The 27,015-nt window shown below is 47.5% G+C and overlaps 1 pseudogene; it reads right to left on the minus strand.

The window, feature by feature from the left end:
• Positions 1 to 1,711: 1,711 nt before the first annotated feature.
• Positions 1,712 to 27,015, minus strand: part of LOC146871098 (lactoylglutathione lyase pseudogene) — a 65,298-nt pseudogene continuing 39,994 nt past the window's right edge.

Raw genomic sequence — 27,015 nt, forward strand, 5'->3', positions numbered from 1 at the left:
GCCCCGATGGCCTCTCTTCACTCCTTTTGCTGCACAGCGGCCCTCCCGCTCACTTTCACTTTACAGCCGCACACGCAGCACTCCACCCCATGCTTGCTCACTCGATGGGGCTCGTTCCACCTTCAGCTGCCACACGTGCTTCAGGCAGTTACCTCTCCCCGCTCTTTCGGGTACTTTTCTAATGCCATTCCGATCGGCCGCGGGTAGGACGCTGTCTCCTCTGTACTCTACCCCACCGCAGCAGCCTCTCTCAGTTCACACGCTGCGTGGGGGTGGGGGGCAGTAGCTGCTAACGGAGACTAGCTAACGGAGACTATTGGGCATGGTTATGGGGCGGTGTTCTTCTTCGCGGGGGTGGGGAAGTGGGCAGCTGCTCCGCTCTCCGTCCTTCCCTCAACCGGCTCTCTCCGCTGCCCCTGATTTCCCGCACTCATGGCTCACCTTCCGCCTGATGTCTAATCAAGCTCCGCTCCACCTCGTGGCAGTCTGCAGCGGTGGCCGGTGTTGTGTAATATTTGGTATCCCCTTGGGATCCTGTATCCCCTGCTCTTCGGCTGTCTTCGGAGAATAAACTCAGCCTGGGCATGATCAGACAGAAGCAGTCGATCTCTGCTCGGGCTGAGTGCGGGGATACACGATTTCACGGGATACCAAACGGAGCTAAGGCTATTAATTACTCACGTTTCTTTAATTTACGAGTAAATGCTGCACATGAAGAGACAGGAAGCAAATCTCGAGTAGAACAAAGAAAGAAACGTGAAATAGATACAAAATTATACGCATGCACGGAGTGAAAGAATGAAATATATTTTTGAGGCATGTATGGAGTGAAATAATGGAGTAAGTTTTCGAGGCGTGCACGGAATGAAAGAATGGAACGAGGGATGCACGAAGAGAAAGTATGGAATACATTTTCAAGGAGAAAACGAAGAGATGCTCACTGTATGGAAGCGCAAATAATGGCTACATTACATAAACTCTTATTTCATGGATTTTACATTCTAATTCTTTTCGTTGTTGAAATTATAGTGGTTATTTATTGTGAATCTTTTTAATTTGCTCACACCGTGGCTCTTCTCTGAGCGTTCTGTCATTAGTACAATTAGTGCGACTCTGCTTTTAACACTTTTCTGACAACACATCTGCCCATCTTTGTGTACTGTGCAGTGCGGCTGAACTCAGATTTAACCCATTACAGCATCAAAAATGCAAGTGAACAATTTCCACCAGTCGAGTTTTGGATTTAAAAGAGGCCAAAAGACGGGAGAAAACAATGCTTAATCTCGAAATAAGAATATTTCTGCTTAAATATCAGACGACATTCTGAAACATGTGTAATAGGTTGATGACTGATGTGCTGTAGTGAACTGCATGCTGTAATGACACATTTGCGTAAAGTAATGTGCACACCACCACCACTCGGAACCATGTTTGCATTTTTATATATCTGTTATTTTTCTACAAAACATTAGAAAATATAGTAACACCATGTTCCTGAGGTTGTACAATATACAGACACTAGGTTACCTTTTTCAGCAGAAGGATGGCCTACACAAGATGTTCACAGCACTCAAGAAAGATGACAAAAATCACAAAAGAAAAAAAACGGAGCAATGCGGAGTTAGTCTTTTAAAAAAGTGTTATGTCAAGTACAACAAAGATTTAGAGTTCCAATATTGCTAACAGGTAGTGTTTTTATTGTACATGTGCATTTTCAGCCTCCTGGAGCGATCTCTTCGAACATTTGATGGCACTGACTCAAAAGATAAGATCTTTATATTATATTTAACATGTTGTTGGGACTAAGGATTTCAATCCAGAAACCGTCAGGATTCTGTATAAAAGCAAGTCCTTTCATTTTACCATCATCTGGTTTCTTCCCAAATGTTACTCCTAGATCTTCAAATCTTTTACAAGCTGCGTAGACATCTGAAACTGAAATGCCAATCTGTCCAAATCCTCGCAGGTCAGAGTTTCCGTTATGATAACACTTCTCGTCACTTCCCCACTTATGAGTCAGTTCTATTGTGTCCTTCCTGGAAAAGGTCCATGCTGTTAGTTCTTTTGTATCGCTGGGGATGTCCTTTTTGTCCTCATAACCCATGTAATAAAGTGAAAATTTCATAGATAAAAAAATCACATTTCTGCAAATGTCATTCCAAGAACTTTGGTGTAAAATGTTAATGACTTCTTGGGATCTTTTATCCTAAGCATAGTTTGCTGCATCAAGTAATCCTTAATGCTGGGGTCTGTGTCGATGCACGCGCTGGCCACGTCCTCTTCGGACAGGTCTGCAACTCCGTAGCCAGGACTTCGGACATGATGCAGCTGCAGTGGCAGGTTTCGGATGGAAAGAGAGGAGACCTGACCCTGGGACTGAACTAGGCGGAGAGAGGTGGGAGCTAGGTCCCTTACATTCTAATTTTTAACAAGTATTTCATAGAGTCAAGGTTTTAGATTGGTATGAGTGACATTTTCATAATGTCAGAGTAATTATGAGTGACATTTGAACGACTATGGGTGACACTTTCTCGCCAGCAGAATCGAGCAATACAGAGGAGGGACGACCGCACTGAAATGCGTTACGCCTGAGGAATGGTATTTGGCAGGAGTCGTTGATTAGGAAGACAGATCAGTATTTCTATCCTGTGACACTGTTTGTCTGCGTCGATATTTCATCTTTCTAGCAAATCAACATGCTGTGCACTTTATTGCTGTTAGATAACTTGTAGGCACTGAGTTACTGCTTATCTTTTAAAGGTAGAGCCAAATCCCATCTACGTGGACCTGTTTCTTCTTCTCAAATTCCATTCCTTTCTGATTAATTCATTCTATAGATTATCCATTCTCCCCGACTCATTTATGATTATTGTTGCAAATGTAATTGTCGCTCACCCTTAAACAAACCATACTGGGTGTACTTCACTTATATTAAATACTAGTGCGAACAGTTGCAGTTGCTAGTTTGACATTAAATAATTACCATGTAAAAGTATTGTTTTTTACCTTTATCATTTCTACATTTTGTAAAATTATATTGCTTTCTTTTATTGTTATTTATTACTACTACTGGTTTTTGGAAAAGAAAATACCGCCTTTAACTTGACTTCCAGTGCTTGGGGCAAGGGGTACTAAACTGAAATCTGCACTGTGTAATATGGCTAAGTAGGTTCAAGTCCCTGCTGCTAGGATCGGTGTGAGATCTGCCAGGCCCATGAATGGATATGGTCTCTGTTCTTCATTTTTATTTGACGTTGATTGTGTGGGGTGGTGTGCTGTTATTTATAGTGCTGCGAAGCTCCAGTGATGGTGACACCTCGAGCACTGTAGAAAAACAAACTTTATTATTACCAATACCACAAATCTGTGTCATTGTATGTCAATTGGACTTCAAGGCAGGAGTTACATTTCTTCCTTTGTGGATGTTGTCCCTGTTTTTACTTATTTCTCACAAAATTGATCTATGGTTACTGTGTGTAAAACGAGATTTGTACAAAGTATGGCTGAAGCACACAGGGTGAACATTGTCACATAGAAACTGCACTCCTAAAGGACACCAGTTCTTCTTTTTGAATATGATGTAAAGTGGAATGTCTGCTTGGGAATGTATGCAAATCATTCTATGGCGTGTTTCTGTCTCTGCAGAGTGCCTTTGACCAGGGAGTGTGGAAGTTGTTGACAATGACAGCAGACCCCACACACAGCTCGTCCGTGAGCAGAGGTCCACCAGGGGCTTACTATGGCACGCATTGCTCTGCAGCCCCGAGGAGGAACTGCAAGTTCTTTAGCCGTCGATGAAATGCTGCTGAGGGCAGATCACCTTATAGATGCCCCACTGGATGGAGCCCGCCCTTCGTGCCATTAGCAACTACTAAACTGAACTTAGGCACACTTACTTCTTTCGAGGGTGGCAATGATTCCTCACGCCGCTTGATTCTGGCTAAGCCAGGACCTGAGCACACACGCACACATATCTCAGGCACAGCCGGTGGGGTCGGGTCCGGTTGCGTGATACCGCGAGCGTGCACTGCAGCTGCAAGCTCTTTGCCATAGTGTGCACTGCAGCTGCAAGCTCTTTGCCATGTGCACTGCAGCTGCAAGCTGTTTGCCATAGTGCCAGCTGCAGCAGTGTGTCAGTGCCCCAGCAGGTACATGAGATGCTGGTTGGGTCGGGTCCGTTGCTGGGAACCCGCCACATGGTGCAAGGGGCCATCTAGGCAGCCATTGCCCCAGCAGTCGTTAGTGCAGGCAGCAGCCCGTGAAAGCTTGGCGAAAGGACGCCTGTTCAAGTTGCATGCCTCAAACAACACAACGTCTTGGTAGCCGATGGGCTGTGGCAGGCACTGACTTCGACATCCTGACGTCAGTGAACCCTAATGCTGCGCACGTGTCCTAAGAGTTACATTGTAACACTGTGCAGCTCTTGCAGCTGCGCCAGAACCCACAAGCCTACCTGGAACAGCGCACACTGCATGTTGCCACTTAAGCTTGTATAACGCTACATTATTATATAGCAGCCCTCCGGCTTGACAGTTGAGGTGGCACTATAATGCGTGACTTTGCATTTCAGTGCGGTGATGCGGATCACAACACTGAAATGCGTTAGTGTAACGCCTGATGCGTGGTACTTGGCAGAGCTGGTATTTTGCAAATCATGCTTGTCTTTACATGGACGGTTGGCAATGTGGGTCAGTGTGCATTCATTGACTTCCATTCACCACTGATGTGAAGCATGGTCAGTTTAAAATTATCTTGCAGTCCTGTAAGATTAGGGTTTATAAATGTTAAGATGTTTTCGATTCAAAGAGTGTGATTACAACGTGTGGTGGAGCTGTCGTGATTAGGCTGGGGAAGTGATCTACAGGTCTTATTTTGCTATGGATGGTGACCCTATATCGTTTTGCTTGCAAGGGCATTGTGCAAGGCAGTAAATTGACTGCTGGCACGATTTAGTACCTCTGCATTCTTGTAGGCATTATGCATTCCATCCCTTGTCTAGAAAGGGGTGAGGGTTGCTGGAATTTATATGGCGCAGTCACGTGAATCCTGTCTCTCAAATGAGTCTGGAGGAGGCTTTATAGACTGGATATTCCATATTTGAGTCGTGTATCAGTTGACAATAGCCATTAATACTTTGTAGTTATCTTTCTGATGGATACATCTGCCAGTGGATTCCTCATCTTGTGAATATCCCCTGCGCCAGCATTCCACTGAACTTTTCTTCCCCAGCACTCCACGTCGACGTGGGCGACGTTCAGAATGCGCCGGCTCCGCTCGCGACTCCGATCGACGTCACCGGAGCCATAAGAAGCCCACGTCGGCGTGATGACGTCAGTTCCCTTTTTTCCGCGCCTTCGACGCGCAACGTTTTTTTTTTTCAGTGCTGGTTGGCTACTTTGTAGTTTAGCCGTGTTAGTCTGTTAATTTGAGTATGTCTTCAACTAGAAAGTCGGGATTTAAGCCCTGTAGGGAATGTGGAGGTCTAATGTAGATGACGGATCCACACCAGAACTGTTTATGGTGCCTCTCTTCGGAACATGATATGGAGGAGTGCGGATGCTGTAGAAGCATGAACCCGAAGGCACTCAAGGAGAGGAAGACTAAGCTCTTCATGAAGAGGATCGGTGAGGAGAAGAGAGGAAGAAAAAAGGAGAAGTCGAAGAGGGGGTCATCGACTTCGAAGTCATCGAGATCGAAGAAGCACCACAAGAAGAGGAAACATTCTTCTCGACGTCGGTCCTCGAGGTCCAGAAAGTCGAGGTCGAGGTCGGCTTCGCCCCTTCGACGCCGGAGCAAATGCTTGTCTCCTTCTCCTTCACCTTTGAAGTCACCGAGGTGTTCTCCTTCGAAGAAGCAGACTCCGGTTCAGTCCCCGACCCGGTCATCGGATCCGTCTAAGGAGTCGACTCCGGTTCGAGTGGAGTCGGATGCTTCCATGCATGAAGATGAGCAGGAGGAGTCTGTTCCGGTGCCTGAAGAGTCTGAGGCTCCGGTTGAAGATACTGCGGAGCCGATGCCGGTGACTCCACAAGGGGATACAGGGTCTGTTCCTTTTCCTCAGTTCCCGGCTCCAGGTACAGATTCTACCAATTTCTTAAATGCTATGTATGGCATTTTTAATAGGGCGGCCTACCCATCTGGAGCACCAACTGGTCCCGTGGGTCCGATGGCATTTACACTAGGGGTGCCGCAGCAGTATGCTCAGGCCCCCTTTATGCCCTTTATGCCGATGGCACCATCTTGGCAGTTTCCGGCGCCGTCTGGGGATCCGATTCGACCTCGGAAGGACCAGCGGACTTCGGAGCCTTCCTCGACGCCGAGGCCGACTCCATCAGCGCCGCGTCCGGCGCCGCCGACTCCACCTATGGCGCCGCCGACTCCGGTACCTTTGGCTCCCCCGACGCCGCGTACGACGTCGTCTACGCCGGCTCCCCGGATCCGGTCGAGGAGGGAGGCCCAGAGGGTGTTTGAGGAAAGGAGATATCGGACAGATGTGGAAGAAGGTGAGGTTGACTCTTCCTCAGATGAATTTGAAGGCATTGATGAAGCTAGTGGTTTGGATACAACCCCAGAGTGGGAGCATGCATCTGCCAGGTCTTCTCCACCTCAGGAATTGGCTCCCTATCATGTAGTGATCAAAAAGGCGGCAGAACTTTTGGATTTGCAGCTGCCTTCTGTGGAGTACAAATCCAACTTGCTTACAGAAGTGTTGCATTCTCCGTCATCAACATCAGAGCCGTTGTTGCCTTTCAATGAGGCCATCTTGGAGCCGGTCTTGGAGGTGTGGAAGAAACCCCTTTCATCTCCGGCGGTGTGTAGGCAGGTGGCAAGAAGGTACAAGGTTGCACCAGGGGATCCTGACTTCTTGTCAACTCATCCATCTCCGGACAGCTTGGTTGTGCAGGCTTCATGTTCCAAGCATGCTTCGGGTGCCTTCCCTCAGTCTCCGGCTGACAGGGAATCTAAAAAGGTTGATCAGGCAGCCAAAAAGACCTTTTCCACTGGAAGTATGGCGTTAAAATCAACTAATGCTACATGCCTGTTGGGGCGTTATGTGCATGCGCTAATGGACTCCATTAAGTCTTTGGCCCCTAAGTTGCCTGAGGGGGATAAGTCGTCCTTTTTGGAGGTTGTGGCAGACACTCAGGCGGCTGCCAGACAGGTTACCCAATCAGGGTTGGATACTGCAAACTCTGTGGCAAGTATCATGGGGTCGTCTGTTGCCGCAAGGAGGCAGGCTTGGCTCCGTACCTCTGGGTTCTCACCTGATGTGCAAGCTACGCTGGTTGATCTGCCATTCGACGGACAGAAGCTGTTTGGGGAAAAGGCAGACTCTGCCCTGCAACGATTTAAGGACAGCAGGTTGACTGCGAAATCTTTGGGACTGCAAGCTCCAACTAGGGGTTCGTCTTTTCGAAAATTTAGGGGTTTTGGAAGATCGTCTTTTCGCTCTTACCGGCAGCCCCAACAGCAGCAGCAACAACAGCAGCAGAATCCCCTCTATAAGTCCTATAGAGGGAGACAAAAGGGTCGGAGAGGTTCTGGGCGCAACCCCTCTTCTTCCTCCTCCTCTTCTGCTCCCAATGAAGCTTCAGGGAAGCAGCCCTAGATCCCCCATCCCGGATCATGTAAGACCTGTGGGGGGTCGGGTGTCCTACTTTCTACGGGGTTGGAAATCTGTTACAACAGACCTTTGGGTTTTGAACCTCGTAGAGACTGGGTACGCCCTTCCCTTTCTGGAGTTTCCTCCCCCTTACCCTCCTTGCCAAGGTTATTGCTCGGAAGACCATCTGCTTCTCCTGCAGAAAGAAGTTCTAGCCTTGCTTCAGAAGGGTGCATTAGAGGTGGTTCCGGAGCAGGAAAGGGGTCAGGGATGCTACTCCCGGTATTTCCTGATTCCCAAAAAGGACGGCAGATTGCCTCCAATCCTGGACCTCAGAATCTTGAATTTTTACCTGAAGCAGGAGAAATTCAAGATGCTGACCCTTGCGCAGGTTCTTCAAGCGTTGCAGCAAGGAGACTGGATGGTGTCGCTCGACTTGCAGGACGCGTACTTTCATGTCCCAATCCTGAAGTCGCACAGGAAGTATCTCCGTTTTACGGTTGGGTCGCAACACTACCAGTTTGTGGTCCTCCCGTTTGGTCTTACTTCCGTACCTCGGGTCTTCACGAAGGTGATGGCAGTGGTGGCTGCTCATCTCAGGAGGTCGGGGATTCCGGTTTTCCCCTACCTGGACGACTGGCTTCTGAAGGCAGAGTCCCCAGAGATGGTGCAGCGTCATCTGCAGGTAACATCTCAGCTGTTATTCGACTTGGGTTTTTCAATCAATGTGCCCAAATCTCACCTGGTGCCCTCTCAACGCAACCTGTTCATAGGGGCGGTACTGGACACTACTGTGTGTCGAGCATTCCCTCCACCTCAAAGGATTCTCGACATTCAGGAGATGGTTCCTTTATTCCACAATGGAGCGGTTGTTCCAGTTCTGAAGGTCCTTCGCCTGCTCGGTCTGTTCGCTTCCTGCATTCTGTTGGTCAACCACGCACGTTGGCACATGAGGGCGCTCCAGTGGTGCCTCCGCAAGCAGTGGTATCAGCACAACGGGGATCTCGGGGAGTCGATCAGGATCTCCAGAGAAGCTGCAGCGGATCTGTCTTGGTGGAGCGTGGAGGGCAATCTGTCCCAAGGAAAGCCCTTCCATCTACCTCCATCGGTGGCCACAGTGATAACGGATGCATCCACTTTAGGGTGGGGTGCGCATCTGGGGGACCTGGAGATCAAAGGTCTTTGGTCTCCAGAGGAAAGGTTGCTTCACATCAACCTTCTGGAATTGCGGGCGATTCGTTTGGCGCTCAAGGCCTTCCTCCATTCCCTTCGCGGTCAGTCGATTCAAGTCCTGACAGACAACACGACCGCGATGTGGTATGTCAACAAGCAGGGAGGAGTGGGGTCTCTTTGTCTTTGCAGAGAGGCTTTGCGTCTATGGTCCTGGGCTCAGGACCATCAGATTTGTCTGATGGCAAATCATCTGGCCGGGGTGCTGAACGTGCGTGCGGACAGTCTCAGTCAGCAGTTCTCCGCCGACCACGAGTGGAGGCTCCATCCGGAGGTAGTTCGTCACGTCTTTCGGACGTGGGGAACTCCTCGGGTGGATCTGTTTGCCACTTTCGAGAACGCGCACTGCCCGTCATTCTGCAGTCTCCAGTATCCGATGCAGGGGGCGTTGGGGGACGCGTTTCAGTTGAGTTGGGGTTCACGACTCCTTTACGCGTTTCCTCCCATACCCTTGATTCCTCGGGTTCTGAGGAAGATTCGCCAAGAGTGGGCCCAAGTCATATTGATCGCCCCGGATTGGCCAAGAAGGGTATGGTACACAGATCTTCTCTACCTCTCCTCGTGCCCTCCGCTCCGTCTCCCTCTGAGGCAGACCTCCTCTCGCAGTCGGAGGGGCAGGTTCTACACCCCCACCTCCAGAGCTTACACCTTCATGCCTGGAGATTGAATGGGGCAACCTGAGTTCATTCTCTCTCCCACCTGATGTGGTGGACGTTATTTTATCGGCCAGGCGACACTCCACCAAGTCCATTTACTCCTACAGGTGGTCAAAATTTGTAAGATGGTGTGGAGAGAGATCCATTGACCCTTTAAAGGCTCATCTTTCCAATGTGCTCCAGTTTGCTCTTTCCTTGGCTCAGCAGGGCTTTGCTGTGGCCACGGTCAAGGGCTACCTTTCAGCCTTATCGGCATTACTGTGCCTCCCAGATCAACATTCACTGTTTAAAGCTCCGGTTGTTTTGAGGTTCATCAAGGGCCTTACAAACATGTTTCCTCCCACTCCATTTGTAATGCCTCAGTGGGACCTTAATCTTGTTTTAACCTTTCTAATGGGGTCCCCTTTTGAGCCTCTACATAGTTGTCCTTTGAGGCTGTTGTCCTTTAAGGTGGTTTTTCTTGTAGCCATAACCTTGGCAAGGAGGGTAAGTGAGCTTCAAGCTCTAAGTTCCAAACCTCCTTTTCTTACCTTACATGCTGAACAGATGGTTCTCAGGACCAGGGCTGCTTTCTTACCAAAAGTTGTCACTTCATTTCATTTGGGGCAGTCTATTACCCTCCCTGTTTTCTATCCACCCCCTCATCCTTCCAAAGAAGAGGAAAGACTCCATCGCCTTGACCCGAAGAGGGCTATGAGTTTTTATCTGGACAGGACCAAGGACTTTCGTCTTGATGACCAGCTTTTTATTGGCTACGTTGGTCGTTCTAAAGGTAAAGCGGTGCACAAGCGCACGCTGTCGAGATGGATAATACTGACCATCAAGATCTGCTACGCCCTGGCTGGTAAGACTCCTCCTGAGGGTATTTGTGCTCACTCTACTAGAGCTAAGTCTTCAACATCTGCTCTGGCCCGGGGTGTTCCTGTGGCAGATATTTGTAAAGCCGCGACTTGGGCCTCCCTCCATACTTTCGCAAAGCATTATTGCTTGGACTCTAAGATGAGGAGGGAGGGCCACTTCGCGCGCTCTGTCTTGCAGGATTTTTTGGTATAGGAAGGTGGACACCCTCCTCCGGGAGTGGGGACTGCTGTGGAATCTATTCACAATGTGAGGAATCCACTGGCAGATGTATCCATCAGAAGAACAAGTTACTTACCTTCGGTAACGCTTTTTCTGGTGGATACAGTATCTGCCTGTGGATTCCTCACTGGCCCACCCGCCTTCCCGTTGTCCATCCTTCTATACCTAATGTCCTGTTAATGATGTTTCAATCTACTAGTCTGATGATGGTGTTTCAAGATGTATTATTACTGTCAGAGGCATTATGTCTTTCTTTTGCCTTTTCATTTATTCTCCACACTGTGTGTGTTGCTTTGCATATTGTGTACTGTGTATACTGTGTATGTATATTGCTGTCAGTCCGTCCATGTGCCTCGAAGGCACGGAAAAAAGCGGCGGAACTGACGTCATCACGCCGACGTGGGCTTCTTATGGCTCCGGTGACGTCGATCGGAGTCGCGAGCGGAGCCGGCGCATTGTGACGTCGCCCACGTCGACGTGGAGTGCTGGGGAAGAAAAGTTCCGTGGAATGCTGGCGCAGGGGATATTCACAAGGTGAGGAATCCACAGGCAGATACTGTATCCACCAGAAAAAGCGTTACTGAAGGTAAGTAACTTGTTCATTGTGTATATAGTCAAAGTTCCTGTGATGGGTATAAGTAAGCATATTTGCACTCTGCTTTCATAGCTAATACCGAAGCAGGCGCATTTGGTTGTATGCACACCCGATTAATAAGAACAGCATGCATACGCACATACTTCATGAAAACTTCATGCAGCATGCCTACAGATGACGATACAAGTTTTTCCATGATTCAAGTGCCTCTCTTACCCTGTTTTAACAATCATCTGCAATGCAATGCAATAGGTCTCAAATTTACACGAGTTTGAGCTATTGGCATTGTAAATGGGAATGCCTTTTAATTATGTTTTGTTTTTAAAACATAGATAAAAGGCATTTTCATTTCCAATGCCAATAGCTTCAATTCTCGCAAATGTGAGACCTATTGCATTCCAAATGCTTGAAGGCATCGCTGAGTTGCCCCCTTCTGTCTCCCATGGCCCCTGAAGAGCTCCCCGTTTGCTACGAGTTGAATAAACAAGTCAGTGGTCACTCTTGCAGTAAGAAAAACTTATTAAAGAAAATAGTGCTTACAAACTAAAGAAGACGTACCGTGTAACAACCAAAGTAAAAGTGCCAGTCCTCATGGTAGGTTACAAATGAAGACAAGGCGGTACTAAGGAGGGACTAACAAGCCTAATAACGAATCAGAAGCCAGCATTTACGAAGGACAATGACACAAGTCAATGACAAATATTGGCAGAGAGTGGGCGGGGCTTCAAGTACATACTCCAATACAGCATGGCTCGCAGCGCATGCACTGCCCAGGCTGGACCTAAAAAGGCACAGAATACCCTGCCGCTCAGCTGTGCTCCTCTGTAGTGCTTCTAAGTACAAAACTGAAGTACTGGTTTGTGGTGCAAGATTAACACCCTTTTCAATATATCAACCACCTTAATCAGGGTTAGATTTCTTGTTTTTGCTGCTGTTTGGATGAAATGAACAGCAAACCCTTTTGATTCCCCTCCATGAATCCTTTCTATCGGTACAATTGGATTATGAGAGTGCTATCTATGAAACTGTGCCATTTTGAAATTTTCAACCAGCCAGATTCTTGGTCAATAGTGATAATGCCCTGGTGGACGAGAGGCTATGTCTAGCCACGATCTGAATACTGGCAGAACTAAAGTACAACAGCACATTACTCTTGAGACAAATAGAACAGCTTCTTACTCTTAAATAACGTAAATATCATCCTGTCGTGGGACCTTGTGCCTTTTTGTGTGTTATTAAGGATTGGAATGCAACTCAAGAAATATCTAATGCATTGTTTTATGTTTGAATATTCTGTTCAGGGCTCATATTTACTGTTTGTTTTTGTGATTTAAGTTAATTAAAAGACTAGTGCAATTGATAAGTGGATCTGATACCACAAATGCCTGCATTTTCCAGTTTGAAAAAAATGCATTCAAGGCAATGAAACAGTGGTGTTGGACCCAAAAATGTTCCAGTCGTATGATGCTCAAAAGAACTACCCAACCAAATTTAATAATTTATGGAAATATCACACACTGTTTATCCACAACTTCCCACTTCATTCTACAGTTTCACAGTTATGTTATTTTTATTTTTTATTATGAAACAGGTGTGAGAAGTTGGCCTGGTATATGATGTTCACTAGTTAAAGTGACCACCTTGTACCATGCCAAGCAACCCTTATGGTGTGGTTGTAAGTCAACCTTTTCGGACTAGCTGCCCTAGTGGTAGCGTAGGCTAAGCAGTCTTTGAGGCTAAACTCATTAAAGCATGTTAAGCAAGCTGTTTTACCATATGTAACCCCCTTTTATACCAATGAAAGGACACCACACAGATATATATTCAAAATATATATGTATTTATTACTCGAAGTATCCCCTAGACTCTTTATGAGCACAGGAGCACAAATCGTTAAACAAGAAAGTATTACAATATACAGAAGTTGCACTTTATATGGATGGGCCCTGGTGGCCACTCAAACCATATACTAAAATAGTGGTATAAGTACCACGAACAGGGAAGGGAAAAGGCCTAGGGCCTCTAGAATCGCTGGGCCTACAAGGAGCTAACGTTAGTTAGTGACCAGGAGGTCCACGGGTCGCGTGTGCAGTGAGGAAAGTTACATGTGGGCTCCCATAGGTTTTCAATGGGTGCGTAAAAGTTCAAAAGTTACTGCTAGAAGGGTCTTCTGGATGGACTACGAACTTAAGACTTAAAACACAGACACTAGAGATGTTTCTCTACACTTGGGCACCGGAGTGCCAGCTTTACCTCACCCACAGGAAGTCGGGTTTCGTCTATCTGTTCAATGGAGCCTGACGTCAAAGATGCTGCAGGCGACCGGTCCAGAAGAGATGCGGTGGATCCAAGGGTGGATCGGAGTTGTAGAAGACCTGAAAGCAGAGGGGACAGTGTTCACAGTCACTAGCCAGTGACCGGCGTGGCACCAGGTAGGTACCAGGCGATGTCGGGTGCAAACAGGTGATGAGGTGTAGCTTGTCTCTGCAGCCACGTGGTCCCTGAAGGTCGACGGCGTCCAGGAGTCGGTTCACGAGCTGTCCCACACAGGCTCTCGCTGTTGGCGGTGTCGGCGACTCGAAGGAGGCGAACAAGCCTTGGCAAAAGCAGATGTCGTGAAGAATGAAGAAAGCTGATTACTCTGACCAGCAAGGTCAGAGGGGCGGCTCCTTTGGAGGGGAACAAGGGCCAGTCTGGAGCAGCCAGACCAGCATCGTAGATTTCAAGGTTCGTCGCCAAAATGGCCACTAGTCAAAGGGCCAGGGACCGGGCAGGCGCGTCGAGTTGCAAAGTGCAGAGGGGCCCCACGCAGATCGTGGAGATGCTGGAGGGCTCACCTTTGGTGCAGATGCTGCTCGGATGTTGGGCTTCTCAGGACCCAAAGCACAACTCGGAGGGAGCCTCTGTTGTCGCGCTTGCAGCTTGTCGTGGGTCTTTCAAGATGACTGGCTCCACGTGTCTCGGTGCCTCCACAGGTTCCTTCTTTTCAGGGACTGTGGATCGGGCGGTGAGAGGTCTGGAGGTCCAGGTCTTGTCGGGCTCTGGGCTCTGGGCTCTGGCTCCGGCAGGAGGCGGCGACAAAGCAGACGTCGAGTAGCTGGTTGGTGTTTGCGTTAGCAAGATGGTCACTCCCTGACCATAGGGGAGATTTCCTTCTGTCCTCTGTGCAGCAGAGCGTCGAAGTTCCCGTCTTCTTCTTGTAGTTAAGTTGATTCCAGGATGTCTGAAGTCTTAGGACACAGCTCCTACCTTTAAGCGGATTCTAGGGGCCGGACTACCTGCTAGGTCCCTCCCTAAGGGTGGGACCAGGAAGGGGGTGGTTACACCCCCAATCCTTTGTCCAGCTCGCCCCAGGTCCGGGGCTGGTGTGCCCCAGGACCGGTTTGAACTGGCATATGCACCAAGGCTCCTTGTGAGCCTCAGGCATGTCTGATTCCATTCAAGCCCTACCTGACCAATACACAAAATCCTGTCTGGGGTGGTGCACGCACCTCCCCTGGCAGGAAACCCTTTGTCCACGTCTCCCAAGCTGGAAGGACTCCCAGCAGCAGGAGGGCAGACTTGTGTCTGTGGTGGCAGCATCCATTTTGTGGAGCTGAGGCTATGTCTGATTTTACCCGGGTTTCAGGTACTGTACATGTCGTGTCCCTCTAGAAGGGTGGAATGCTAACCCCGTCGCCAGAATTGGCGAGGGGTTAGTATTCCAATTCGTATGACACCTTACTCGACATGTTTTGATAAAGCCAAACCAAAGATAGCATTTAACCGCGAGGGTCATAATGCACTTAAGAGTATATGGTATGACGATATCTGGAAACGGTAGAAGGAAGTTGTTCCGACCACTGCAGACAGGCTCAGCTCATGCCAGAGCACCATCTCACATGGAACCAAGCACTCTGCCTTCAGGATTGTCAAGGCCTGCCATAGGAGTGACTTATAGGTTACCAGGTGTCCCATTTAAGGTTAGGTATAGGTATACTACACCTAAGTAAGAGGTGGTTACACCAACTTACCCCAGCTGAGTGATCAGCCAGTTGTGTCAAATTGCTAGGCCAGGCCAGGGGTGGCACAATACATGCTTCAGCCCCTGGTAGGCCTTAGATACACCAATGCCCTGGGTACCTAGTGTACACTGGTACAGGGGCTCACAGGGTGATCCAATTCCAATTGGTTATGCACCTAGGGTGCATAGTGTCAATTTAGTAGAGAGAACAGCAGGCTGGGGGTCTGATTAGCAGGCCCACAGCCTCAATATGTCAAAAACCAGTGAAGCAAAAAGCAAAAATTTGGGGTGACCATAGGATAGCAGACCCTACTCTCCTACAACAGGCTACCTGGCTCATCCCATATGGTTAAAGACTACAAAAACATTTATTCGGCCACTTATAAAATATATTAGTTGTCAGTACTAAGCCTAAATTTCTAGCCGTTTTTTCATAGTAACATGCATAGAAGTTAAGCTGTACTATAAAGGTTATTTTGATGGTGATGTTAACAAAGTACATTGACATATATGTTTAAAGCATGGTGTAGGATGATAGTCTCAGTAGTGGACACCCACCCTGTGCTGAGAAATCAAGAAACACAATTAGAGTTCATTCATTTATATTCAGAAGTTGCCACCTGGACTTATTAATTACTTTGTGTGTTATTAAAAGAAAGTCCTTTATTGCTAGTCCACCTTTTATCCAAGGAGTCGGATATTGGTAGTATTGTAAACAAGTAGTAAGTGTGTGAAATGAGTCCAATGCACAACAGTTTTCTCCTAACCCACACATGGTTGGTTGTTTTGGATACACATGTATTGAGTGCAATGAAAAAGATGCTGCTACATAGCCCTACAAGTCTCATTCATCTCCTGGGGCACGACTTCCTGTCCCTGATGACATTATGCTGGGCTGCGGGCTGCCAGGAGGACCTGCAACTCCTCCCTCCTCTACACCTTTTGGCTCACCGGAAACATCAGTTTAATACTAGGATCTCCCAAAGAACCCTACAAAATTCTCCCTGATGTTATCTCTCCTTTGACTCATTCCAAACCTAATTTTTTTACTCTTGATTCTTTCCCCCTAATCCCTTTCTACAGGCTCTTCCCTCCTCCATCTCTCCTTTACTCATCCCAGACTTCAACTTACTACTATGATCTCCCAATTAGCACTTATGAATTTCTTCCCTTCTCTATCCCTCAATTACACTATTCAATCCAACTAACCGACTTTCATGTCCTTCGCTCAAATTAGCTTATACCTTCGATTACAAATATTATGCTCATATTTCCCTATACTAATCGACCACTAATCCTTTTGGGTTCCGGAGTAGCGTGCTACTTGCCGAAAAGTGCTTTGACTCCTCATCAGGGTAGTAAGCTCTATATTGATACAATTACAATTGCTAGAGATGGAATCAGAATATAAACTAAAACATGAGGAGAGAGAATGAGAGAGAAGGGAAACAATGGCAGAGATAAAAAAACTAAAAGGGTAAAACACATCAATATGGCCAAAATATTAAAGTGTGACGGATAGAAAAAGGCAATGAGAAAAAGGAGAGGAAAATGGAGAAATAAAACATTGCAGATTTTATACAATGAATAATTTACAAATCTGTTTTCAAAACGTCACTGTAAGTGCATAACAATGATTCTTTCATTTTATACATACAATAATAAGGCTACCACCTTACTGACATATCACTAGCCTGCATTATATTTCTGGGCCCGAGCCCATTAAAACGAGCATTAGCAGAACCAATATGGTTTGCCTTTGAGAGAGTTATTTGTGTATGCTTTTAAGTAATGTTGTGTAGCAGCATGGCTGTAGAGCAGCATGAAAGAAAGTAAAACATGCATTTGCCATGCAAATTGGTGTTGCATTTGTGAGAGTTAGAGGTATTGGAGATGTAATTGACAATGTCTTTTTCCCTTTTGTTGTGGATTGGCGTGGAGTGGATATATGTGGTGTGTATAGTGGAATTGTGTATTGAATTGGAATTGTTAGATGTGGAATTGTATGGTGTAGAGTGGATTTGTGTAGTGGAATTAAGTGGAATGGTATTCAGTTGCAATGTGTGTATAGTAATTATATGGGATTGAGTGTATTGGAATTATGTGGAGTGTAATTGTGTTACATCGAGTGCAGTTACGTGGAATGGCACTTTGTGTTGTTGAGTTGAATGTTGTGGATTTTGATTATGTGGTGTTCCGTTGAAATCTTTGGCATGATGTGAAATTCTGTGGAGTGGTTTGGATGTATGTGGTGTGTTGTGTAATTGAGTTGAAATATGTGGTTTGTTGTAGAATTATATGGGTTGAATGAAAATGTGTAGATTTAAATTGTGTGGAGTGGAAGTGTGTGGTGTTGAGTGGAAATATGCTGAATGGAATTATTTTGCATGGCATGGAGTATATTTGTGTATATTGTGTTACTAAGTATTAAAATGATGAAACAATTAGAATAAAATGCAGCCTTTCATTGCGCACAAATTTACAAAATCTTATAATATGCAAAGATTTGTCCAAATATCTCAAATAAAACATGCATATTGAATAACCAGTGAAATTTGTGTTGGTGAATTTTAGGGAGGGCTTTAACAATGTGGGGTGCTGTTTGCTAATGGTGCTAGGGCTCTGCACATCGGTGGCATAGGGAATGTTCATCTTAACTCAGCCTGGCACATTTGATGCAGAAATTCTGATTCCGGGGGTCCAAACAAAGCACCCATAAATGTGTATGTAATTCATGGGATTTTGGATTAATTCACTGCTCAGGCGGCAGCAAGTGGGTTGCTTGTGAAACTGAAAACATATTAAATTCCTCAGCATTAGATAGCTATTGAGTGAGGTAAAAAAACAAGCATGAACATTTATATCACATTAAAGAGTGAAGACACCTGCATCATTGCTTCTGGCCGTGCAGAGTAGGCTTACTGTTCTTCCTGACCTTTCCCTCGCTGCATTCTCAATATGAAATTGCCTTGTTTACCTTTTGAGACATGAGGAGGGGGTTGGATCTCACTGGGGGCAGTCTTGTTTCTTTTATAATGATGCTGACCCACCTCAACGCCAATGTGATTGCTTCGTGTTTAGGGATGGTGTGTTTGGGATGGTCATTTGCCACTAGTGACTTAGATCAACTAACAAAGACAATAAATTACACTTTCTTCCAGAGGGCTTGGAAGACTTGTGATTTTATTATTACTGTACTTCCTGAGAAATGGTCATATTCAAGTGGATTTCTAGTCTTTCTGCCCTAGTTAGCATGTCTTCTCAGTAGGTTATGTATTCCCTGCAGATATTACTGTGTGACCTGCAAGGTTGAATTCTAGCAGGACCAGCTCAGCCTTGCATCCATTCAGGATAGATAAAATGAGTAGCATTAAATTGTGTAGCACTTGTTATAACAGCGCATACAGCTGCAAACCTCTGGCATTATGCTACACACTATATAAAACTATTTATCATCATCATTATTATAAACCTTCTAGTCACAGGTTTGATAGTGGCAGGGCCAACTGACTGTTTCATAGTTCTAAAATCAGATAAGTGAGTTGGGTTATGATGACCACTTGTTATTCACAGCGCTATAAACCGTAAACACGTGCAAGCACTGTAAAAATAACCAGTTTCTTATTTGATAGTAAGACCAACAAGTGCACCTAGCAGGTAATCTGCTTGAGATATCACCTGTGCTCTTCTATTTGCAAAATCAAACAGAGCAGAAATGTGTGGGTTTAATGTACTCACATGGCTATTGGGCAATAGTGCAGAAAATAGATGGCGAATCAGAAGGGTAACACAAAGCACATTTCCGAAGAGTTGGGAGAAGAGGGAAGCCTGCCTGACAATAGACTGAGCCAAGAGCCACATCATCACTACTGTGGACAGATTCTAGCCGCAGTGGAGGGCAGGGCATGCTATGGAGTGGGGGTTCAGTGTGAAAAAGGTCTTGTTTTCCAGATTCAGTTTCAAGAACAAGGCAAGAGCAGGTCGCTGACTTAAGTCTAGAGGAGCTGAAGACCATCTGCATTATCGTAAAATTAGCAAAGAGTATAGGGGATGAAGAGGTGAAAAAAGTAATTTTCTTTAGTACCCACTGTTTGCCTTGGAGAATTTTTGTAGGCAAGAGATGACTACAAAGCCCTTTAAGGTGAACTACACAATGCATCTTACATGGTGAGGTGTCCTTTCATAACGGAACACACATTTTCCAACAACTCTGCGCTATATCTTGGAGAAACAAGGGATCATGTGCATTAATAGTTACAGCTTTGAAACGACGTACAGTATCAGTTCTCCAGAAGCAGTCTATACTCACAAGCAAGCGAGGCACAGAGCGCCCTCAGTCTAAATCTCTAGAGTAACATTTCTATTCATCTTTTTTGCCTCTGGTGACCGGTCCCTCAGGTCTAAACATAAGAGCACTGTTAGAACTGGGGGTCTATAGTTGGCAGAGGTATGCGCCTTTGTCCAAGTAGGGACCCTTGCTTCTAGTCAGGGTAAGGGGGATACACACCTTAGATAGCGTCTGCTCACCCCCTAGGTAGCTTGGCATGAACAGACAGGCTTAACCAAGAGGCAATGTGTTGGACTTGGCCCTTTTTGCAGGGCCATCCCTGAACTTTTTGCCTTCTTCCTGTATTGTTTTCGGACCTGTTTTTGTTGGTTTTAGGACTCTGGGCACTTTACCACTGCTGATCAGTGCTAAAGTGCATATGCTCTCTGTATAAAGTGTTATGGTAATTTGTTGTCCATAATTGGTATGTTTGCCTTACTAGTAAAGTCCCTAGTAAAGTGCACTATGTGTGCAAGGGCTGGTAATGCAAATGCTACTAGTGGGCCTGCAGCACTAATTGTGCCACCCACACAAGTAGCCCTAAAGTGAGAACTCAGGCCTGCCACTGCAGTGCCTGCGTGCAGTTTGCTAACTGCCATGTTGTCCTGACAAGTGCACCCACTTGCCAGGTGTGAGAAGTTGGCCTGGTATATGCTGTTCACTAGTTCTAGTGACCACCTTGTACCATGCCAAGCAACCCTTATGGTGTGGTTGTAAGTCAACCTTTTCGGACTAGCTGCCCTAGTGGTAGCGTAGGCTAAGCAGTCTTTGAGGCTAAACTCGTGAAGCGTGTTAAGCAAGCTGTTTTACCAATAGTAACCCCCTTTTATACCAATGAAAGGACACCACACAGATATATATTCAAAATATATATGTATTTATTTCTCAAAGTAACCCCTAGTCTCTTTATGAGCACAGGAGCACAAATCGTCAAACAAGATTATCACAGAATACACAGAAGTTGCACTTTATATGGATAGGCCCTGGTGGCCACTCGAACCATATACTAAAATAGTGGTATAAGTACCACGAACAGAAAAGGGAAAAGGCCTAGGGCCTCTAGAATCGCTGGGCCTACAAGGAGCTAACGTCAGTTAGTGACCAGGAGGTCCACGGGTGGCGTGTGCAGAGCAAATAGTCACACGCGTGCTCCCATAGGTTTCAATGGGTGCGTAAAAAGTACAAAGTTACTGCAAAAGGAATCTTCCGGATGACCTAGGAACTTAAGATTTGGAACACAGGCACTAGAGATGTATTACTACACATGGGCACCGGAGTACCAGCTTTACCTCACCCACAGGAAGCGGGTGCATAGGCCTCAAAGTGCGTCGGGTTTCTTCTATCTGTTCCGTTGAGCCTGGGACAAAGATGCTGCAGGCGGTCGGTCGGGAAGGGATGCAGTGGATCCAAGAGTGGATCGGAGATGTTGAAGACCTGTAAGCAGAGGGGACAGTGTTCACAGTCACTAGCCAGTGACCAGCGTGGCACCAGGTGGGTACCAGGCGATGTCGGGTGCAAACAGGTGATGAGGGGTAGCTTGTCTCCGCAGCCACGTGGTCCCTGAAGGTCGACGACGTCCAGGAGTCGGCTCACGAGCTGTCCCACGCAGGCTCTCGCTGTCGGCGGTGTCGGCGACTTGATCGAAGCAAACAAGCCTTGGCAAAAGCAATTGCAGGAGGATTCGGAAATCAGCTGTTGGTTCTGACCAGCAAGGTCAGAGGGATTGCTCCTTTGGAGGGGAGCAAGGGCCAGTCTGGAGCAACCAGACCAGCGGTGTTTGTCGTAGATTTCGTCGCCAAGATGGCCACTAGCCAGCGGGCCAGCAACCGGTTAGGCGCGTCGAGTGGCAAAATGCAGAAGGGCCCCACGCAGATCGTGGAGATGCTGGAGGGCTCACCTTTGGTGCAGATGCTGCTCGAGGGTTAGGCTTCTCAGGACCCAAAGCACAACTTGGAGGGAGCCTCGGTTGTTGCACTGGTCAGCTTGTCGTAGTCGTTCCAAGATGGCTGGCTCCACGTGTCTCGGTGCCTCCACGGGTCTCCTCTTTGCAGGGACTGTGGATCGGGCGGTGAGAGGTCTGGAGGTCCAGGTCTCGTCAGTCTCTGGGCTCGGGCTCCGGCGGGAGGCGGCGGCAAAGCAGACGGTGATTCGCTGGATGGTGCTTGCGTTAGCAAGGTGGTCACTCCCTGACCACAGGGGAGATTTTCTTCAGTCTTCTGTGCAGCAGAATGTCGAAGTTCCCGTCTTCTTCTTAGTTTCAAGTTGATTCCAGGATGTCTGAAGTCTTAGGACACAGCTCCTACCTTTATTCGGATTCTAGGGGCCGGACTACCTGCTAGGTCCCTCCCTATGGGTGGGACCAGGAAGGGGGGTGGTTAAACCCCCAATCCTTTGTCCAGCTCGCCCCAGGCCCGGGACTGGTGTGCCCCAGGACCGGTTTGAACTGGCATATGCACCGAGGCTCCTTGTGAGCCACAGGCATGTCTGGTTTCTTTCAAGCCCTACCTGACCAATACACAAAATCCTGTCTGGGGTGGTGCACGCACCTCCCCTGGCAGGAAACCCTTTGTCCACACCTCCCAAGCTGGAAGGACTCCCAGCAGCAGGAGGGCAGACTTGTGTCTGTGGTGGCAGCATCCATTTTGTGGAGCTGAGGCTATGTCTGATTTTACCCGGGTTTCAGGTACTGTACATGTCGTGTCCCTCTAGAAGGGTGGAATGCTAACCCCGTCGCCAGAATTGGCGAGGGGTTAGTATTCCAATTCGTATGACACCTTACTCGACATGTTTTGATAAAGCCAAACCAAAGATAGCATTTAACCGCGAGGTTCATAATGCACTTAAGAGTATATGGTATGACGATATCTGGAAACAGTAGAAGGAAGTTGTTCCGACCACTGCAGACAGGCTCAGCTCATGCCAGAGCACCATCTCACATGGAACCAAGCACTCTGCCTTCAGGATTGTTAAGGCCTGCCATAGGAGTGACTCATAGGTTACCAGGTGTCCCATTTAAGGTTAGGTATAGGTATACTACACCTAAGTAAGAGGTGATTACACCAACTTACCCCAGCTGAGTGATCAGCCAGTTGTGTCAGATTGTTAGGCCAAGCCTGGGGTGGCATAATACATGCTGCAGCCCCTGGCAGGCCTTGGGTACACCAATGCCCTGGGTACCTAGTGTACACTGGTACAGGGGCTGACAGGGTGATCCACTTCCAATTGGTTATGCACCTAGGGTGCATAGTTGTAATTTAGTAGAGAGAACAGCAGGCTGGGGGTCTGATTGGCAGGCCCACAGCCTCAATATGTCAAAAACCAGTGAAGCAAAAAGCAAAAATTTGGGGTGACCATAGGATAGCAGACCCTACTCTCCTACACAACCCCCCCCCAAACGCTGGGACATTAAACTAGCCTTGACCAGTCTCGTCTTCATGTCCTAAGTGGAAGTACCTGGAGAGACCATCTGCATTCCCATGGTCAGTACCTGGCCGGTGCTCCACTGTAAAGTCCATCCCCTGTAGGGAAATGGACCACCTAAGCAGTTTGGGGTTTTCACCCTCATCTGATTTAGCCACAAGAGGGGCTTATGGTCGGTCTGAATCTTGAAGTGAGTGCCAAACAAGTATGGCCTCAGCTTCTTCAGGGCCCACACCACAGCAAAGGCCTCCCTCTCAATAGCTGACCAATTCTTCTCTCTGGGGGTCAACCTTCTGCTAATAAAAGCAATGGGTTGGTCTTGACCATCTACATTAAGTTGTGACAGCACAGCTCCCACACCCAACTCAGAAGCATCTGTTTGGACAATAAACTCTTTGGAGTAGTCAGGACTTTTCAGGATAGGTGCAGAGCACATGGCCTCCTTCAGGTCATCAAATGCCTTTTGACAGCTTACTGTCCACTGAACCTTTTTGGGCATCTTCTTGGATGTCAGATCATTAAGAGGAGTCACAATGGACCCATAGTTCTTAACAAACTTCCTGTAATACCCAGTCAAGCCCAAGAAAGCTCGAACTTGAGTCTGGGTGGTTGGAGGGGACCAGTCCTTGATGGATTGTATCTTACTCTCCAGTGGTTGAACTTGGCCTCCACCCACAAGGTGGCCCAAATATACAACCTTACTCTGCCCTATCTGGCACTTAGTAGCCTTGATAGTGAGGCCTGCCCTCTGCAGGGCCTCAAGAGCCTTCTTCAGGTGGATCAGGTGATCCTCCCAGGTGGAGCTAAAGACAGCAATGTCATCCAGATATGCTGCACAAAAGTCATCCAACCCAGTAAGGACTTGGTTCACCAGCCTTTGGAAGGTGGCAGGTGCATTCTTCAGACCAAAGGGCATCACCACAAACTGATAATGCCCACCTGGGGTTGAGAATGCTGTTTTGGCCTTAGACTCCTCAGCTAATCTGATTTGCCAATAGCCAGCTGTTAAGTCAAATGTGCTCAAAAACTTTGCAGAAGCTAGTTTGTCTATGAGCTCATCTGCCCTTGGAATAGGGTGTGCATCTGTCCTGGTGACAGCATTGAGTCCTCTGTAATCCACACAGAACCTCATCTCTCTCTTGCCATCTTTGGTGTGAGGTTTGGGGACCAGAACCACTGGGCTAGCCCAGGGGCTCTCTGAGGGTTCAATGACACCTAATTCCAGCATTTTATGTACCTCAGCCTTTATACAGTCCCTGACGTGGTCAGGTTGTCTGTAAAGTTTGTTCTTTACAGGCAGACTGTCACCAGTGTCCACAACATGGGTACACCAGTCAGTTTGACTAGGTATCAAGGAAAACATATGTGAAAATGATTGTAGAACCTGTCTACATTCAGTCTGCTGATGGGCAGTGAGGTTGCCTCCAAGGGTCACTCCTTCAACTGAGCCATCTTCAGGGTTCTGAGACAACAGGTCTGGGAGAGGGTCACTCTCTTCCTCCTGTCCCTCATCTGTAGCCATGAGCAAGCCCATGTCTGCCCTGTCAACATATGCTTTAAGCCTGTTAACATGGAGTACCCTGTGGGGACTCCTGGGAGTTCCTAGGTCCACCAAGTAGGTGACCTCTCCCTTCTTTTCCAGGATTGTATGGGGTCCAGACCATTTGTCTTGGAGTGCTGCTGGGGCCACTGGCTCCAACACCCATACCTTCTGTCCTGGCTGATACTCAACCAAGACAGCCTTTTGGTCATGCCAAGCTTTCTGTAAGGCCTGGCTTGCCTCAAGGTTTTTAGATGCCTTCTCCATATACTCAGCCATCCTGGAGCGGAGACCAAGTACATAGTCCACTATGTCTAGCTTAGGCTTTTTGAGAGGTAACTCCCATCCTTCCTTCACCAAACACAGTGGGCCTCTCACAGGGTGCCCAAACAACAATTCAAAGGGGCTGTAGCCAACTCCTTTTTGTGGGACCTCTCTGTAAGCAAACAGAAGGCAGGGTAGAAGGATATCCCATCTTCGCCTGAGCTTTTCAGGTAATCCTTTGATCATACCCTTTAGGGTCTTGTTGAATCTCTCAACAAGCCCATTGCATTGTGGGTGATAAGGGGTGGTGAACTTGTAGTTGACACCACATTCCTTCCACATAGCTGTCAAGTATCCTGACATAAAGTTGGTACCTCTGTCAGATACTACCTCCTTAGGAAACCCCACTCTGGAGAATACTCCCAGCAGGGCCCTGGCCACAACAGGAGCTGTAGTGGTCCTAAGGGGAATTGCCTCTGGGTACCTGGTGGCATGATCCACTACCACCAGTATAAATCTGTGCCCAGATGCAGTGGGAGGATCCATGGGACCCACTATGTCTATTCCCACTCTTTCAAAGGGAACCCCCACCACAGGTAGTGGTATCAGGGGGGCCTTTGTTGTGCCACCTGATTTGCCACTGGCTTGGCAGGTAACACAGGAGCGACAAAACTCCTTTGTATCTTCATTCATATGAGGCCAGTGAAAGTGAGGGACAAGTCTGTCCCAGGTCTTGTTCTGGCCTAGGTGTCCTGCTAAAGGAATGTCATGGGCCAAGGTAAGAAGGAAGCCCCTAAATTGCAGAGGTATAACCAACCTCCTGGTTGCACCAGGCTTGGGGTCTCTAGCCTCTGAATAAAGGAGCCCTTCATCCCAATACACTTTATGGGTACCTTGAGCATTCCCAGCAGCCTCAGCAGCAGCCAGCTGTCTGAGGGGTTCAAGAGAGGGACAGGATAACTGAGCCTGCCTCAAGTCAGCCCTTGAAGGTCCCCCTGTCCCCAGAAACTCAACCTGATCAGGTTCAAGCTCTTCAGGGACAGTTCCTTCAGGGTCCTCTAGATCAGCTTCCTGGGAAGGCTGATCATCACTCTGAGGCAGGGGGGAAGGCACAGCCTTGACCCTCCTGTTCTTCTTCTTGGTAGGTGCTTGGTCCATTGTTCCAGGATCCAAGACCTGTGGTTCAGTGAGGCACTTTTTGGCCTGTGACCTGGTCACAGCAAGGACATGTGATGATATCCCTAACATCTCTGCATGAGTCCTGTACTCCACTTCTGACCATAGAGAACTCTCTAGGTCATTGCCCAACAAACATTCTACTGGGAGGTCTGCACTAACCACAACCCTTTTGAGGCCAGTTACCCCTCCCCATGAGAAGTTAACAACTGCCACACTGTGTGAAGTAGTGGCATTGCTGGCATTGGTCACCAGGTAGTTCTCACCTGGTATGTACTGTCCAGGGTCCACAAAGCCTGGTGTCACCATAGTGACACTGGCACATGTGTCCCTGTAGGCTTGAGCCACTTTGTCATTAATTAAAGGAGTCTGTCTGTACTTGCCCAGGTTACTGGGGCTCACAGTCAGGGACAAATCAATGTCCCCATCACAGATCAAGACTGCCTGTGTAAGGGTTCTGTCTAAGTCAGAATCTCCTTCAGTTCCCATAGTGATTCCCACTACACCCTTTGTCTGGGGACCAACACTGCTAACAGTAGTACTGGGAGCAGGTGCCTTAGGGGCAACAGTGTTGGGGGCTCCACCCTTTTTGCAATCACTAGTCCAGTGAGTTGTATTTTTACAATGATTGCACCAGGGTTTCTTCTGACCTTCTTTCTTCTTCTTGGACTGTTGGGACCCACCCTCCTTAGCAGTAGTTTGGGGCCCTGTTGAAGACTTCTGGTCTTTAGGTTTCTGATCTCCACCCTTTTGGTCTGTTTTCTTCTGATCACCCCCTTGGCCCTGGTTCTGGTTCTTTTGCTTAACCCTGGTTCTGACCCATTTGTCTGCCTTCTTTCCCAATTCTTGGGGAGAGGTCAGATCAGAGTCAACCAAGTGTTGATGCAGTTGCTGGTTTTGACAGTTATTTAAAATCTGTTCTCTCATCATCAAATTATACAATCCTGTAAAATCAGATACCTTACTTCCCAGCAACCAACCCTCCAAAGCCTTAGTGGCACATTCAATGTATTCAGACCAGTCCTGAGTCTGTGTCTTTTGGGTGTCTCTGAACATTAACCTGTACTGCTCAGTGGTTAAGCCTAACCCATCAACTAGAACACTCTTCAGGACTCTGTAGT

The sequence above is a fragment of the Triturus cristatus genome, chromosome 1_1, assembly GCF_964204655.1.
Source record: "Triturus cristatus chromosome 1_1, aTriCri1.1, whole genome shotgun sequence".
Taxonomy (NCBI): domain Eukaryota; kingdom Metazoa; phylum Chordata; class Amphibia; order Caudata; family Salamandridae; genus Triturus; species Triturus cristatus.